General features: G+C 41.7%; 1 protein-coding gene across 36 annotated transcripts in view; it reads right to left on the bottom strand.

The window, feature by feature from the left end:
- Positions 1 to 12749, bottom strand: part of DTNA (dystrobrevin alpha) — a 218689-nt gene that overhangs the window by 109491 nt on the left and 96449 nt on the right. The gene's annotated exons all lie outside the window — the stretch shown is intronic.

Below are 12749 nucleotides of genomic sequence, written 5' to 3'. Positions count from 1 at the left end.
ATGCCCTATAGTCTGTGGTTTTTAAAACTATCCCAATAAATCTTTCACATATATGTTGTAGGCCAAACCCTGCACTTCCAATGAGGTGCAATGGAGGCTCTGTAAGTGTTTCTGGGCCAGATCATCAGATGGTATAAAATAGTATGTAGTGGAGTTTCATTAGCAGAGGATCATCATCCATCCCCCAGGTGTATATACATTTTTTCTTCTTACATATTTCATATTTTAGTTTCTTAGACACGCAGCCTTTAATATAAGGCTAGTTCTTCAGTCACATCGTATTCCCTCATTGCTTTTTCTGCTTTCACTGTTACCTTTCTTTTGTCACACCTCTCTCAAACCATTCACATTGCCTCTGCTGATTTCTGCCTCTCAGATCTCCTCTGTGTTGTGTCATCAAGTTGTGATGTCCTACAGCAGGCTGCCCAGCAGCAGCCAAACACTTTATTCTTGCCTCAGCCAGCAGTGTAAATGGAGAGGAAAGGAGGCGAGTGAACGGCATAGCTGGATTTTGGATGCTGGGCTCATCTTTTCCTTGTACTGAACCAACTCCAAAGGCTGAAACATTAAAACGACTGAAGAATCACCAAACTTTCCTTTTAACCTATGAGAAAGAAGACAATAATGCAACAAACTACACATCAGTAAAGTGCATTAAAGTCACACAAGGTGACTAAGAGTACGGACGAGTGTTGTTAGGAAGCTGCTCCTTCCTGCAGAAAAGGAAAAAGCAAACTTGTCTGTTGGGTCTCTACCCCACTGCTTATCTAAGCAATGGTGAGACTTGCTCTGCCATCACAAAGCATTATCAAGAGATAATGTCCTGTTGCAGGACTGAGGGCCTTGAAGAGGCTGTCTGAGCTGACCAGGGCCTTTCATTGTCCCCTGACCAAGACACTTCGAAGAAGACAGTGCCCTTCATGCCCAGCTGTGTGGGCTATCCCTACGTGCTGCTGCTGATTTCCCACCGAAGTGCTTGCCGTTCCTCCTCACCTCTCCCACTGCTGCAGGGGTGGTGGCACCTCCTCACAGGCATTGCTTTCTCCCCAGACAACCAGCTTGGGAAGGGCTGGAGGGGACCTGGGAGCCACAGGGAGCCCGACAACATTCAGCTCAAAATATCCTTCAAGCACCATCTGAAGGACCTGAAACACCCAAGCCTAGCTCAGCTTTTCACCCCAAGAAGTTCCATTTCCAAACCCTGGAGAAACAAAGGATCATGCTGTCTTCTCTATCCCTTACCTATTTACTCAGGTTATCAGTTATCTCAACTCTATTTCAGCTCTTCTAATACCCGCTTTTCACTACATATGCCCAGAGGCAAAGGGTACTTAGGAATTAGAGGTGTGAATTCATTTCCAGAGGCACTGAAACAGATTTAACAAAATCTATTGGGTAAATATTTAGCTGCAGGCCTGGTTCTAAGCAAGCCCGTGGAAGCATGGTTTTACAACACAAATGAGTTAGAAAGGGAAATTTAAAAAGACAGAGAGGCTTTTTCTCCAATTACTTATACTTTTATCTTACTTTCAAAATTATTTACAACTTTACCACTCAATTATATTCATATAGCAGGCAGAGAAGGCAAATATCTTTGTCTGGAACAGACTTAGATGCTGTAAAGTGTTGAAGTATTTGTTTAAAGAAAAAAAAGGCTTTTTGATGGTGTTCATTGTGTACACCTCATTTCTCTTCAGCTGAGATGTACCGAGAAGATTTCCACTGGCAATCCCCAGTGCCAGGACCATTCGTTTGTGTCAAGTGCCACTCATTCTTCACTGCAACAGGCTATTTAAAGTATTACCATCAACTGCATTTTTTTTCTGCACAACATCACAGAGATTTAGGTGGGGTAGAAGAGTACTACAGAGCAACACTTTTGGAGGTAAGCACTGCCAGTTGTATGAGATGCCTACATGAGGAGGTCTTCTCAGGGCAGAAGTCCCGAAGGGTCCACAAGAGAGCAGGGTGGAGCAGATCCTCCTCCAAAGTAGCAGTGACCCTGGAAGCCTTAGAAACATGCAGTTTTTGATAGAGTCAGTCTGCCTGCGAAGGTTTCGAACATAGCAGTCACAGGCCTATAAACAACCCCTGGCATTAATAAGGTCAAAATAACGAAGGCGCACACACGCACACAAAATGGGATCTCTTCAAATGTTTTTTTTCATCTAAGATCTGATACAAGTAAGAAAACCAATACATCTTTCGAAAATCTTGTTAGCTAGATAAGAAAAATACTCAAGGTTGAGACAAAAACAGCTAAATTTTCTTCTGAAAGACCTGCTGAAATTTTACTGACTCATAATCTGTCACTGTCTTAGAGGGAAAGACTAGAAATCACTAAAAATGTTGCAAGATTATTAATTTGTAAAACCTTTAAAATGATGAACTAGTGCACTTAAAAAAAGAGTTGGAGAGTCAACAATTTTACACACCTGGAAGCTGCTGCAGCTGCCAGCAATAGTTAATGACACCAATCGAGCACTTTAACACTGCCGAAAACTCAGATCCTGGAACAGTTTTATGTGAGCTGCTCTGAGGAGGAAGAATGCTGAGCACCAAATCCAACACTCACTAAGTTCATATGCTTTCCCTTCACCTTTAATATACAAACATGTTTTAAAAAGCAGCTCTTCAGGCTTGAATAATATGTTTGCTAGGACCAAAAATATTCATCCTACAATCTTTGTCTTGCCTATTCAGTTGTTGATATAGCAAAGGATTAGGAAAAAACAAATGCAGTACTCTCAGGTGTCCAAAAAAAGAATTTGCCTCCCTCTTACAGTTTTTGTAGGCAGAGAAAAACCACTCACATCTGGATTAAAGCTAATACTTCCCTCTAACAACATTGTTTCAGAGAACAAATACTATCATGCTGCCTGCCCAGCTTCTTACTTTGACAAAAGGACAAACCACACCAAACAGCTCTCTCAGGTAAGCAGCAACCCTCTCCATCCTGCCACTCATTTTTTATCTAAAAAAAAAAAAATGTATCACACAAAGTCTGTATTTCTTCTGTACAAACAACTTTTTTTTTCTGTACCAAAAAAAAAAAAAAAGAGAGAGAAAGCAACTCTTTATTTGCTCCTTTCCCTGGTTCTCATTCTCCTTATGCATACTGAGCAAACAGAGATCACATCTGCACACATTTGATTATATCAGGATAAAAGCCAGCTTGTTTTATATTTGTTTCCCTAGTACTGCGAACACTGACTGCAAAACAGGCAACACCTGAATGTATACAGGATGGAAAACCTTTTAAAATTAAGCCTCTTAGGCTTCCTGCGGGCCACAGCTACTCAGAATAATCTTTTCTGCTATATCCCTATCTATGAAAAAGATTTCTATCCAGATTTCCTGTCCTTCCAGGGAAGACACAGCATCTGGACTGCCTCTGTCCAGGTACCAAGCTTTTTCACTTGTTCTTGAAGTCCTGGATGTATCTGCAACAACTCTGAACTTCGCTATATGCATCTGTTTATGCTGACACTTCTGGGGAAAAAATACTGCTCTGGAAAGAGAGGAACTGTAATTGACACTTCTCATCCTTTTCAGAGGGTGGCTTTAAAAAAGAAAATCGTCCCTTATTTCTTTTTTTTCTCAGTAAACTGTGTGTGTTCTGGGTAGGTAATTGAATGGGTAATTGCTCTTTAAAATCAATTTTTTTTTTGTTCAGGTGCTGGGCCAAAGTTTGCCCTAGAACAACAAAGAGCACACACCTGGGGAGACTTGTGCTTGAGGATTCCTGGCCAGGGTTTCCATGAGCACGTGAGCAAAATATTGTGGCAAATTTATCTTGGCTGGAACAAACCCTGCAAATTTTATTTTGAAAACATGGCACCTTGGTACAACCCATGCTTCTTACTTAAGGACGACCATTGTAAAATGCGTGATTGTTTCATTGCTTGCAGGCCCACAGGCAATCCTTCTCAGGTTAAACACCTGGAACAAGCCGGACCTGGCAAAGCTTTCTGCTCTTCGGATTTCTGCCACATGGGGAAAGGGTGGAGCTGACATCTGTCTGTGCAAACAGACATGTTCAAAAGTGAATAGCCTTTTGTAATGAACATTGTTATGGCTTAGCTTGCTGCAGAGTGGGTATCCAGTACATTGTTTCAAGCTGCTCTAACAATATATTTTTGCAAATGTAGCCTGCATAACATTTTATGGAAAATGTCTTGCACCGAATGTGAAAGCTTCAGTAAATATGATTGAAATTTCTCCATTTAAACATGGCAGGTGAAGCCTGTTGAAATCTATGTGGAGTTGTGTTTTTTTTTTTTTTGCTGCAGGTGAAATGCCCTGTCTTTTTGGAACAAAAAGCACTGGCTGATGCATATGTCCATGCTTGTCCTTCACTTCTTAATGCTTCTCTGCTATTGGCATGACATCTTTCGTAAAGGTTGTGAACTTTAAGTGGCTCTTTCCCAGCACAGTATATTTATAGCAGAAAAAGGAACAGAAAGTGCACATGTATCTGTGTGTGAAAAAAAACTAAGAGCTCTTCATCCTTCTTCATCTTCTATATAAATACAGGATTTAATCTCAGTTCCACTTAAACCAATAGAATGGTTTTCATTGACTTCAATGACAATGAATTCAGTTTTGTCAGGATTTTACCCATGTTTAATTTTAGCTATAATGGCTTACGTTTACAAAAGTAACCTGTGATTTAGGACATCTCTATTACTGGAAATATTTAAAGATGTCCATTAGGTGTCTGCCTTTCACAAAAGGAAGAGTGCTTGTTCTCCCTCCGGAACCAAGCTGTGCAATGAAAATAAACATCATCTTCTGAAATCAGAGTCTAGCATGTTTGTATTTTTTGTAGTGTTGTGGTGTTAAAATTAGAATGCTGCAAGGTTAAATTGTAGCACGAACAGATCACAATCAAGAGAGAGTCAAGACAACAAAACAGCAACATCAAAAATAACAACTGATAAACAATGAGTTACTTCAGTGTGTGGATTGGCAGTCCCTTCTGTTCTTTAATTATTGTAAGATTCTCCATGAAAAAGGTGGTATTTGTTATAAACGACAAAATCTTGTTCCCCCCTTAAGTGGCAGATGTGAAATACCCACTGCTGGGAGATATTATGCATCATCATACCAGATCATTTCTCCACACCTTTATCCACTTCAGATAATTCTGGATTTAAAATTATATGTTGTTTTACAAAGATAGGAAATTAACCGAGTGACCTTGATGTAATAATTTCAGTCACTGATTCCAATGAAAATAATCTATCCCTTAGCTCTCCAGAATTTTGATAGGAACTAAAGTGTATCTACTAAACAGTGAATATATAAAAGAGAGGATGCAAAGGTATAGAGATAGACTGGGATACTCCCAGAAGGCAGACAGGCTTAAAATATTGGCTATTTTTATGCAACAAATCACGGGGTGGGGAGGAGAAGTTATTTTAAAATGCAGGCACAACCACTTAAAATGTTCTTCTTGGCCTGCAGGTATTCTCACACACCAATTTTTCATCTGACACAAAAAGAATTTAAAGGGCCAGGACTCTAATTAGCAACAGTTCACACAGTCCTGCCCTTTACGGCCAGCTTCAAAAGACAGATGGAAGATGCTCGAGGCAGCAGGGCCATGTGCTATTCTGTCTCCAGCACACCGGTGGGACCTCTCTGTCTGTGCCTGACCAGCCATAGTAGACAGGAACATGGATCACTGTACTCACAGGTAGAATGCACTTACAGCCCTGGTGTCACTTTGCCAAAAGTCCTGACCACAGTTTCAGAAGTGGGATTTCAATTTTTTTTCTCCTTCCAGTAGATACAACTGCACAATATTTATGTCTGGGCTTGAGAGTTAACTCAAGATGAGAAATATTATAAAGACATACAGTCATAGAATCATTAAGGTAGAAAAAGACTTCCAAGATCATCTGGTCCAACCACCCCCCTACCACCAATGTTACCCACTAAACCATGTCCCCAAGCACCACATCCAACCTCTCCTTAAACACCCCCAGGGGTGGTGACTCCACCACCTCCCTGGGCAACCCGTCCCAGTGCCTGACTGCTCTTTCTGAGAAGAAATGTCTCCTCATGTCCAACCTCAGCCTCCCCTGGTACAACTTGAGCCCATTCCTTCTGGTCCTATCACTGGTTAAATGTGAGAAGAGGCCGACTCCCAGCTCCCCACACCTTCCTTTCAGGTAGCTGCAGAGAGCAATAAGGTCTCCCCTGAGCCTCCTTTTCCCCAGACTAAACACCCCCAGTTCCCTCAGCCGCTCCTCACAGGACTTGTGCTCCAGGCCCTTCACCAGCTTCGTAGTTCTTCTCTGGACATGCGCCAGAGCCTCAATGTCCTTCCTGTAGTGAGGGCCCCAAAGCTGAACACAGCACTCGAGGTGCGGCCTCACCAGAGCAGAGTACAGGGGGACGATCACCTGTATTCTCATGTGATAGTAATACTACTTGCAGTGGTGCACTGTTGATTAAGCTCTGTATATCCTCGGTTTTAGAGAAACAAAGGGGAACAGAAAGGCCTGGCTAAATTCTGAACTGTCTTTCTTTGCCCCAGATTTAGGGGCCTAGGATATTCTGCAATACAAAACATATTTCCGAGCTGCAAGATCTATTTCTGCACTTACCTGACACTTTCTCTGCCTTACAAAAAATAAGGCTCCTACAACGTCAAGAGTTTTAAATCACTTATGAGTAAATGGAGGTGAAAGGCTCCATTATAAATTGTTTCGTGACTGCTGGAAGACTGGCAGGAGGCAGTTGCACTTACCCAAGCCTGCAACGAGACGGCACCAGAGCAAGTGTGAGCTGGTGGTGCTCTGGCTTGTGGGACTGTGCCTGACTGCTTTGCTCTGGTTCGAAGGCACAAGCTTTCCTATTGCAGCCAGCTCTGCCTTAAAGCCAGCATAATTACACGCAGGCTCTTAAAAATCAAAACCTGACCCCAAATGAATAATTATTTAATTCTGCTTTTAGTCTTTCAGCTTATTTATGTGATTTACAGACTTTTACTTTGCCAACTGGGAGAACTCCTTACTAATGGCTGGCTTAAAACACCCTCCTTCTGCAGCTTCTAATCACGGCTCAGGATTACACTACTTTCCCGCATTCAATATATCACTGCAATAAAATCACCCTGAAAAGGAGACACAGCAGTGAGGTGCAGCAACAAGAAAAAGATGGCACGACAGAAGCTGGCTTCATCTCCTTCTGCCTGGTGTAGCTATGAAAGGCTTCTCCTGTTACAAGCAGGTAGTCCATGTCTCTGTGATACCCCACCATCACCTTTGCTCACTTGTGCGTTGATTTTCCTTTCCAAAGATCAGTGTTCAGTGTTCACAGTGCAGAGACTGGATTTGTTTCCTCTCTCACATTACCTCACTCTGCTCCCTACCTAGGAATGAGCTTCCCTGGAAGCACACAAAGATGCTGCAGAAATAAATGACTTTGCAATTTAGATGTTTTTAGGGTATGCCTCTACCCTGTGTCATGCCCTTTGGCAGCCTTCCTGAGGCTGCCCTCTTGACAACCCAGACCTGGTGCCACAGCCCCTGGCACCTCCAGAGGTCACCTTCCAGATCTGGGTGGAAGGCCCCATGCTGCTGACAGCTCAAAACTTGCCTGTACCCCAGTGGGGACGCCTGGAGAAGGCGATACCCTGAAGCAACCCAGTGGTGCACACAGGGCAACCAGGTGAACTAGAGGCAGAGGCAGGTGGGTTAAGGAACACGCTTTGCTCACAGCCTCTCCTGAGAGCAGCTGCTCTTCAGGAGTGACATGGGCTTCATTATGGAAAAGGTCTACAGAGGAAAAGCTCTTTCAGCACTTTTCCTCTAAGTGACTACAGGTAACTGCTGGGCTCTGGCAATGCCTTGCTTCACTAAGACACGTAGGGCATTGAGTAGGTTGCTTTATCAGACAAAAAGCAAAGACATGAGGCAGTGTGGGTGAAGTCCAATTAATATCACTGAATAACATCAGTGATGGACCCTCCACAGAGTGTAAAAATAATTGCAGCTAGAATGTCAAAAACAATCAGCATTCATTCATCATGAATGTAACCAGTGCTCCACGAGCACAGGAAAACGTGCCATCAAGGAAGACATGACAAGAAGACACGACATATGGAAATCATTAAAGGGAATGAGAAGGAACAGGGATGATTATTAGGAGAAGAGATTCCTTGCATAGATGTTAAAGGACAGATGTGAAGGAAGAGCATCTGGCTATTAGAAAATGTGAGTCTGCTGTAAGGAATAGAGCAACGGAGGCAAAAAATTGCGTACATGTAATGAGGATGGGGGAAGGGGTGAAGAAGGAGGAATGGGACCGATGGGTGAGAGAAAAGAGCAGCAAGGCAGACACGATAGGACAGTAACATACAGGCGGTGTAAGAAAAGCAATGAACAGCATGGACCTTAAGGGTTCCTCCTGATGCCCTTCACACTGAGGTGTTGGAAGTTTCTTCAAAGCCCACTGAAGTCACTGAATTTTACCTTTGCACACAGTTTTCAGGTTCAAAGGTATATTTCCAACATGTGATAAACACACAAGACTCATGGATAAAACCTGAATAGCAGGTATTTGAGGTCAGCCTACTCGTAAACCACACCAGTTTGAAGCAGTGCACCAGGGAAGCATTTGGGTACCTATTCTCTGCTGGGTGACAGCTGATGTGAGAGCCATGCGTGCCCTGCACAAAGGAAACAAAGACAGGCTTACAAAAGAGGATCAATATCATCTCTAGTCACACTTCAAGCAAAACAGGAGGCATCCGGACCTTTCTCTCCATCTGCCTCCTGTCTCCTCTCTTGCAGTGCAGCCAGCAGAATGAATAAGCTCACAAAATCATTTGGGGTTAAATGCCCCCTTCCTACTTATCACAGGCTGGTGGTTTTGGTACGATACTGTTCCTGAATACCCATAAGTGAGGCAGATGTTATAGTGGGCAAAATACCTAGTAAAATCTGAACAGAGCTTTAAATGCTATAAAGCCAATGAGGTCTAACCCATTGGTTACTTGCTAAAGATTAATAATTACCACAGTGCTGTTAAATGAGGCACCCTAGAAAAGCCAACTAACATGAAAACTGGTTTCTTCCAGGAAAGCAGGAATGAATTGGTTTCCTTTTCCTTCCACCTGTACAGCCTGACCACTCTTGAATCAGAAAAAAAAAAAAAAAAAAAAAAGAGAAAGCCAGCATGCTTCTCTAATAACTCTTTCTTATGAGGATCTTTGCCGTCCAGTCTCAGAAAAGACCTCAAAGGCAACAAAAGAATCACAGAGCTGGTTGTTTTCTGCCAGGCAGAAGACCTTATGAATATTTGCTGAACCAACCATATGTTCAACACATTTTGTATTTTGTAAGCTCTTTATCTTGTCACCTTTGAAAACTTCAGTGTCCTCAGTGGCAACTGACAGGAAACCATAAAAAATTTGGCTTTGGGGTTCAGAAAAAACTTTCCTTGTTTTGGTAATATCCTCTCATTGACCATTGTTTTTATGGAATATTAATGGCTATTTATCTTCAGAATGCAGGTACATTAATTCTTTTGTGTGTGAAACACATGCACAACTTTTTTTTTGTGTGTCTTGGTTCTGTAAATATTCAATTAAGCTAATAAACATTTTAACTGAAACAAATCAGCTGTGCCAGCACAGTATTTCAGTTTCAATTAACCTTTTAATTTAATGTTCATCTGCTTGCTTTCAATACAATTTAAAGCTGGTAAAAATCCAAGAGATCTTCAATATACGTGAAAGATGGCCTGACTGGAATGATAATAGATTCGTAGGTGAGATGTCAGCAGTGATTTCCCGAGCAAATTGACAATAAGGAAGTGTGATGCATTTATGAAGCCTAGGGGTTATGAAAAGGAAAAAACCCTTCTTTTTCTGCTTTGCTCTGCTAACTTCAGCAGAATTAACAATCAAGATGTTCCTATTTTTCCAGTATTAGCATTCCTCAGTGCACCCACAGCTTCACTGTGGTTGTCAAAGGGTGCTTGAAAGTCTAATCTGCCACTTTAAATTCTAAGCAGCATTCCACACAAAAATATCCATAGCTAAAGAGAGCGAGCAGGCTTTTAGTTTTCACCTCATGACATAAATGGACTTGATGATCCTTAAGGGTCCCTTCCAACTCAGGATATTCTATGAAATACATACTTAATTACAGTTAGTAGGTAGGTGGCACTGTGCCTCTCAGCCCTGTAAATCCCGTTACTTTCAACTCGGCGTTAGGTTGCAACTCACAACAAGACTGGGACGTTCAGCCTCAGAGGCAGGAGAATCTCTTCATCATCTCAGATCAGCACATAATTTGACACAATTAGTAGGCTACCAGTGCAGTAAAAGGAAGGGGAGACTTACAGTTTGGTCCTGTTTCACTCACCCTGACCTAATGTGATACTATGTCACTTGTCTTTAATAAAATAGCTTGTGGCATTTAATACTTTCTTCAGTCTTTTTTTGTTTGCTTGTTTTTGTAAGCCATGAAAACCAAAGTAATTCATTCCAAATCCAGTAATTTGTGTCCAATGACATACGACGATACATGATTTATTTTAAGTGTCCGTGTGTACACGTACACACAAAAGCATGCATATGAGGGTTGCATTACATGGGACGGGAAGGAAGGAAGGAGTCTTGGTGTAGATTAATTACTAACTTATAATAGCCTGAAGCTGACGGAGGAGGTAGTAGAATCACAGAGAGGAGCTTTTCCTTAGCACAGTGTTTGACATTCTCTGTCAGGAGAAGTTCTCATCTCTGACTCTAACAGCATTTGGCATTTTTTCTGTAGAGACCATGCGGCTGGAATCAGGGGGCTAACCATCTCTTTCTGCTCCACAGTGTAGTCCGCCAAGGTTCATGGTTGCAGAAAAGAACATGAAACAAGTCAGAAAGACTCAGGCAAAGAGAAGGTTTGAAATCTCATGACTGGCCTGTAGCATTGACTCATGATCTATGAGCAGTGGGACTTCAGCAGTACTGAAGTCAAGTGCCTGGGAGGAAGAATTATAGTCAGCTTGATGGCCAGCTGGTGGCTTTACACCTCTCCCTGAGCCATTTGTATACAACACTGCCTCACTCACTCAGTGGCACAGCAGTCAGAAAGACTCGTTTTCTGCAAGTTGTTGGGTGTGTTTGTTTTGCTCTGTTCCAGCACACCCTTAAAACTGAAATGGGTATTGGAGCTAGCTGTGCTGACATCCAAGATAAATATCCCGATGCCACAAGCGCTTGTGCTCCATGAAGAACTGAATCAATGGCTCCTGTGATGATTTCACAGCGAATTTCTTTCCAGGGAATAGATTTCTTTAATTCTCCGTATCGAACACTTTAAAGTAGCTGTACCTTCTGGAAATAACTGGTCCCAAAAGCACAAGTCCTGCATGTAAAGAAGATACCCCGGACTGCTGTCAGTCCACCCACTCCTGATCTGGGATGTGGCTCAGGAGATATTTGCCCTCCTTTTGGAAATGCTTTTGCCCATTTTGACTTGAGCCAGATGAACATTTGGATGTGGAGCTCGAGCTCTTAAAGTAAGCATCTGTTGCTGTAATCCTCCTTGTACATATTTATCCCTAGAAAAATATCTCAGCCATCTGACAGTTGAGTGAGGGACTGGCCTGCTCCTCCTGGTACACATATTCCTGCATCAATTAGTCACTGCGACTTGTTCTTTATTAGAATTTGGCCTGCATTATTATTTGCATACAACACATACACACATCATAGTAACTAGCCTTAAAATTTTGTGTCTGTTTTGATTCTGAGAAATCAAGACTCCAGATTTCTTCTCAGAGGCTGATGCAGTTGTGTCAATCCAATGGATTAATTTTTTTCTTTCCAGTGGAGTCAGTTTGACTTTTCCACTGTTTTCCATGAATCCAAGACTAGTAAAAAGTTGACTACATTAGCAAATCATGTAATTTTAATCAATAGGATCAGGCAGATGAGATCTCTCTAATAACCTTGTTGATATTATTAGTGAAATTTGAGTTTTCTATGGGTAAAATCCAAATAACAAAACCATGTAATGAAATTATTCTGATGGTAGGTTCAGGAGGACATTTAAGCAGTCTTTGGAGTCTTTCTCAATCAGTCCATGTGTAAGAGGCACCTGTATGTTATAAAGAATTGTTATTGGTTTTACTGCATCTTTCAGAGGTTCCAGTTAGCACTGGATGTTAATATCTTGTATGGGCTGTAGACAAGTAAGACAGTGTCTCTCCAGAAAGCTTTATACAAGAATCAGTAGGATTAATGAGATGGTAGAGAGTAATTGGAACAAAAGCCAAGGGGGAAGATTGGTATGTATGTAATTACAGTTCCTAAAAATGGACAAAAAGGGACTTGAAAATAGTCTTCTTCACCAAATCATGACCACTTTTCAAAACAATGATGGCCATTTTTAGGAACAACTGCAGTCAAGTATTGTCCAAGAAAAAGGAACTAGTATTGTCCCCACAAAGGAACACCTGATTTGGCCTAGGAAGCTTTTTCTGACAGTGTTCATGCTCCTTCTGTTTACATCCATACCCATATTTATGAAATCTTTCACTTTTTTTCTGCTTTAGAAAAGAAGACTGCACACACACAAACTTTTTTACCTTGTTTGCTGTTGTTTAATAATGATGTCCCTAACTAAGACTCTTGCTTCCTTTTCACCCTCCCCCATGATAAGCTATCACAACAAAAGCTCAAAGATAAATGAAATGGAGAGGTAACTACTTATTAGAGGGTGCTTTAT

The sequence above is a fragment of the Anas platyrhynchos genome, chromosome 2, assembly GCF_047663525.1.
Source record: "Anas platyrhynchos isolate ZD024472 breed Pekin duck chromosome 2, IASCAAS_PekinDuck_T2T, whole genome shotgun sequence".
NCBI lineage: Eukaryota > Metazoa > Chordata > Aves > Anseriformes > Anatidae > Anas > Anas platyrhynchos.
Note: the sequence above shows the minus strand (reverse complement) of the source record. Positions and strands in the feature narration are given on the sequence as shown.